This window comes from Leptonychotes weddellii, chromosome 3 (assembly GCF_054177405.1).
Source record: "Leptonychotes weddellii isolate Sample4059 chromosome 3, ASM5417740v2, whole genome shotgun sequence".
In the NCBI taxonomy this organism is placed as follows: domain Eukaryota; kingdom Metazoa; phylum Chordata; class Mammalia; order Carnivora; family Phocidae; genus Leptonychotes; species Leptonychotes weddellii.
The window spans coordinates 50,731,961-50,737,840 of NC_138371.1; the positions used below are offsets into that span (position 1 = coordinate 50,731,961).

The following is a 5,880-nucleotide window of genomic DNA, read 5'->3' on the forward strand; positions in this document are numbered from 1 at the left end:
TTAAACTATTAAAAATCCTTACAGATTCCTGTTATTTCAAAATATAATTTATGCATCACAACCTCAAAATCCGAAGTCAGACCCACTAGCCTCATTTAATACTTGAAGCATGTGTTACTAAACCAAACTTAATATATTTTGATTACTGTTTCTTGAAAAAAGGAGGGGGAGAGAATCTTAAGCAGGCTCCAAGTCCAGCACAGAGCCCAACATGGAACTCTCACAACCGGGGCTTAAATCAGTCGGATGCCCAACCAACTGAGCCACCCAGGTGCCCCTTGATTACTATTTTCAATGTAATGCTTAATTCTACATATTTAATGTATATGAAACCAACATTCTTAGGAGCCTACTGGCACCACCAAACTGCCAAAGTGTAGCATGCGTAAAAAAGAAACCCCAAGTAACTTGCCCAAGCTCACAAAACAACTTAAGTTCTGTATTTATTTTACTGACAGTTAAACTTGATACTAAGAAACAAAAACCTAATTGCATTTTCCAATACCTATTAAGGATGTAAGAATAGGAGACAAATGAGAATAAATCCAAACAGACCACCTATCAGTTCTTTTCATAGGTACGTATTTTAAAGGACAAAAGTTTATTCAACATTTCTGTCAACGCACAGATTAACGATGTATTTTAACTTCAGGCGTAACTAGTTAACATGAGATTCATCTTTGTGATTACAGTAGGCCCTTGTAACCATTATAATGGCTATATACATGGATGTGGTGACACTTAACCATTTCATGTATTTTAAGATTTTATTTATTCAACAGAGACACAACAGGAGAGGGAACACAAGCAGGGGGAGTGGGAGAGGGAGAAGCAGGCATCCCACAGAGCAGGGAGCCCGACAGGGGACTCCATGCCAGGACCCTGGGATCATGACCTGAGCCGAAGGCAGACGCTTAACGACTGAGCCACCCAGGTGCCCTTAACCATTTCATGTCTTAAATTAAGCTGCCAGCACCTTTGTACTTATATTTATCCACACTTACCAATAAATTGAGTATCTTGGGCAAATTCCTATTTCCTAGCTAGCTTTCAGTAGGATGTCCACTTAACCTTTATCACTTAAAAGGCAGTTCGACATCATTACCAATCTTTGAAAAAAATCAAGCAAAAATGGCGTATTTTACTTAATTCTTTACCCCTTCTCAATCCTTGGTACTTTCTATACAATCCTAACTTAAATTAACCATAACAAGGTCCAGTTTTTGTAAAACACTCATCTCCCAAGACTACAGTCTATGAATACATGGAAGATTCCAATCTTCCGGTGCCTGAACATTTTCATTCTGAAAAAAAGGCAAATATACTCTCACCAACTTACTTTGGAACTCAAATATTAAAACTAGGATTATAAGGTACTTAAAGCTGCACATGTGAAACCACTGCATATACTGTGCTGTAATCAAGCAAAATGTGTTGCAATCCTAACAGCTAAAATTCCTCACATGGCTTCAACTCCCAAGTATTTAACATGCTAACAGTTCTTAATGCCAAGAATCTAAATACTTGTATATTGTAAAGTCTTCCTAAAAATCACAATTCCTCAAAGCCCTACCTTACAAATTGATCACTTGGAGATTATCACCTTTATTTGGGTTAAAATGCAGCACTGCAGTTAGACTAAATTTCATGCTTTTTCCTCCCAGCCCACCCTCACCCCAGACTCAACCAATCCACTTTGGGGGGAAGGGGAATTCATCCACCACCTGAAGCCCTACTCCTATCTTTCTTCCCAACTTTCACTGGCCTATCATAATCTTAACTGTATTTTCCCTCAAAAGCTCAGATTCCTCACTTGTCATCCAGCACCTCACCTATTGGTATTCAAGACTTCCATCCTTAACAGGCTTTCCCTTTATTTTCATACCTACTTGTAGTGCCATGTATTTGTTTTCCACCGAATAGAATCTATAATCTTTGAAATTAACTATGTAAAGGATCATTCCAAGTTTCCCGTTATTTTACTAATGTAATATTCCCCTAGTGTTTAAATCACATGAACACTGTGAAGCAACAAACAACACACACATTTCTAAAAATATTTTAATGAAAAAGTTATCTTTCTGTAAACATTTCATTATACTACAAATGAAACATTTGAATCCATTACAGACCACCTCTTAAGTCTTAAAAATCAGGGTAAAACATCGAAATTTAAAAGTAATCTTGAATATTATATAGGCTAACAATCCTTAATACATCACCCCTGCATTAACTTGTGAATTATTCAACTACTTCAGACATCAATTGTTGGAACTCCGAGGTACTGTCCTTAACTAAGAAATGTTTCAAGTTGTGACTTCCATAGTGGAACTCTTCAAGACAAGCTTATTTGTTGTTCAGATCCTTAATAAATGATTACCCAATTTCCTTCAAGATTTCAGTGTATCAGGTTTTTTTGAAAAAAATGTAGCGTGGGAAGCGGTAACATGTGAGATGGCTTGACAAGATCAGTTGAAAAGTTTGCCTCAACCATTTCCCCCTCCTTAAAACTTTTTTTTTTTTTTTTACTGGTGCTATGACTGAAGAGCACATTTTTCAGGAACGACAGTGGAACTACATTTAAATAAAATCACTTTATTTCTTAAGAAATAAGATGGACTGTAAAGAACAATGCCTTTTTAAAAAGTTTCCTAATTTCACACTAAAACCACTTTTGTGAAGAAAATTAAAAGGCTATTACCTTCAACACTTCATTCTGTATAGAAATTCAGTCCTAATCTGATTAGGTACAGAAACAGAGCCAACCATTTTCTGAGAATAAACTCTGGCAAACTAAATCTATCGAATGAACTTTATCATTTAGACACTGTTTTAAGCCTGTCCAAGTGTTTGCCCAATGTGGTGCTTGAACTCATAAACCCAAGCAAGAGTTGCATGCTCTACCAACGGAGGCAGCCAGGTACCCCTCAAATCTCAATTTTTAATAGGCCCTTTTCGGGGCAGCAATAGCCCTTATGAATGATCGATCACCAACAGATACTAAAAGTAACTGAGTATTATTTTAGTTATTCTTTGAGAAATCTTCTAAAAAGGGAACATTAGCATAATTAGGCCCCTACTACTTCTGGCTAACTGGTTAAAAAGAACCAAAAATGTATCCTATTAGTTCAAATTCTTCCCTGAATTTATATGCAAGAGAATTTATGAGGCCACTTGAATGAAGACCATTTTTTCTATCTGTAACACCTGACAATTTTGAAGGTTCATCTAAGGTGTTTTCCAAAGAATGATTGGCAGCTTAATGCTTCTGTTACAAGTGTCATACTTACTACCTTACTCCTCTTATCAAAACTCAACTTTACCCTAAGACACCAAGAATGAGTTGTATACATGGAGCCACATCTGACTCAAGATCCTCATGGTTGTTGCAGGGCCTAAAATGTGTTGGATGTGCTTCTCGAAGTGTTCAGCTGAATATGTACCTAATAGTTTGAAAATATGTAATACGTATTTTGTAGGGAAACAAATGGTGTCATCAGCTTTTACTGTGAGCTACAAACCTTACCCAGCCAGAAACCTTCGTATTTAAGATGGTAGGAAAGACATTCCTCATTTAGGCAAGTAGGGTTCTCATTCAACCTGCAAATCAAAAAGATTACTCTTACCTTGCTTTACAAAAAATTACTCTTTAATTAGTGAAAAAATTCAAATTCAAGCCTTACCTAATGCTTATTGCCCTTCCTTGCAGGTCTAAATGCTAGACCTAGTGACTGTGGCAACTATCTCTCATTGATGTTCCAATAGGCGAAGAGCTCCTTCCTGCTAGACTTTCTTCGATATTTCAGTTGTAATAAGCAGATTTAACTAGCTTTTGGAAAGTTGCTCACTATCACCATAGTATCTTATGCCTTCACTTCTCTGTAGTTGAAGCTCTTGCTGCTGCCTTGTCATTCTTTATTTATGCTGACTTGTCCATACTCAAAAGGCTGCTGAAGTCCTGTCTTAGTGAGTCTCCTTTGATCCAGACTGTGCTTAAAATGCACATCTTAGGTCCTTTAAAGCTGGTTAAATCGCTCTCCTCATGGCTTACTTTTCCACACTGTTCACAAGAACTAAGCTAATACAACTTATAAACAGGTCACATACACAGACTTCACCTGCTTATAGGTTGCAAACATCAACTTACTGAAAATATTTTCACTATTAAACTAGTTCCAGAACATAAAAAGTTTGTTAACAGCACAATTAACCTCATATGCCATTAAAGGATACTGTCAAGGTTGTGTCAAACAATTCCACAAACATAGAAACAGGAAATGTTAATCTCCCCCATTCCTTCAACCTTTATTATATGAATAAAAGAACTTGAGACAATTTAGCTCAATTTTAATGTTTCCCAAGCAGTACTTTGACCAGGTACCCAGGTTTAAGTTATGAACATTGACAGTGTCCATTTATATAACCACATTTGAAGTTGTTAAAGACTTAACCATTTTCTAATTATTAGCCTATTTTCTATGCTGCTTATTCACATATGTCCATTAACAAATGGAATGTTGTCTGTTACATTTATTGGTTTGTGAGTGTTTTCTGGAAAACTGCAGTATCTGTGAAGACCGATTTCCATGCTGGCATTGCATGCATCCAAATATTAATAATGCACAGAGGCACAGAATTAGAGCAACAAGAGAGCATATTCAAACACTAGCACGCCCCATTCCCCTTTTTATTGCTTGTTTTGCTTAGTACTTCTGAAAACAAAAATAATCTCGAATTCAACGTTCAACTGCCAAAGAAAGAACAACAGCAGAGCACATAACTTAGGGCTTGAATGAAATTGTAAGCACTAGCTGGCGCAGAACAGTAGACATTGGTGTTTATATATATGACCTTATCTGAAACTCTTCTCAACCAAGTTCTTCCAAACCAAACTGTTAACTCATACCAACATGATTTAGGTTCAAGCATACACATGGAATAACAGTGTGTTCTCTTGGATTTTGAGTGAGCAAGAACTGAGACTATTCAAATTTGAATTGCGGTCTCTGGGAAGTGAGAAGCTTGTACTAAGCAACTGTGCTACACTTCTACTGCAGTAAGGTCATTTGGGATTTTATCTAGACTGTCCTTGGTTTTATCCAATAAAACAGAGAGGGTACAAAACAGGAAAGCATGCCAGCCAATTAAGGGTTCAACAATGCATGATTTTTATTCTCTTGCTTCTGAAAGCTTGTATCAAAAAAATATATATATTAAACCAAGGAAAATAACTGAAGACTTATGGGCCTCTTGTGCTTTGTAAAGTAAGAAAAAAAAAAAAGGATAGCCACTAATTTGCTCAAACACAACAGGCTTAGTGGTCCTGTATTTTGAAGTTTTTAAGAATGGTTTTTAAGGAAAAGGGATAACATCCACTACCCCTTTCCAGAATTTAAACAGAGGGCAGTAGACATTTTTTACACCCAAATAAAACTATGGCAGTTCACATGTGACCAAGGTGAATGTAGAATGGAGATGTTCTAAACACGGCTAGGACTCTCAGCAAAACTAACACACTAAAATCATATGATTACATTTTGAAAGAAAATGCACAAAAACCAAATAGGAATTTTGAGATTTTTTCATTTGAAGGTAAATCTTAATGCTATTAAATTCACAAATATGCTAATTTAAATACCCAATTCTATTTATCTAAAACACACATTGCAAACATACAAGTATCTATTCTCTCCACATGTCAGAGCCCATTCATTTCATGGTTTGGAAATGCGGAGAATAGATTCCCCTTAAACTGCAAGTCAGCAGGTGTTTCTTTACAGTTAACTTTAGCAAAATTCATACAAAATAGTAATTAACAATGATCTTCTTTACTTGTTAACTCACAAGGAAACACCTTCAAAACTGCATTTTGTTAAAGTT

At 36.2% G+C, this 5,880-nt stretch overlaps 1 protein-coding gene across 2 annotated transcripts in view; it reads right to left on the reverse strand.

Annotated features, from left to right (window-relative positions):
• Nucleotides 1–2,047: 2,047 nt before the first annotated feature.
• Nucleotides 2,048–5,880, reverse strand: part of HNRNPA3 (heterogeneous nuclear ribonucleoprotein A3) — a 10,435-nt gene continuing 6,602 nt past the window's right edge. For both annotated transcript variants that reach the window (XM_081814116.1, XM_031031449.2), the window contains exon 11: nt 2,048–3,600. The gene's annotated coding sequence lies outside the window, so the exon portion shown is untranslated. The remainder of the gene's footprint in view (nt 3,601–5,880) is intronic.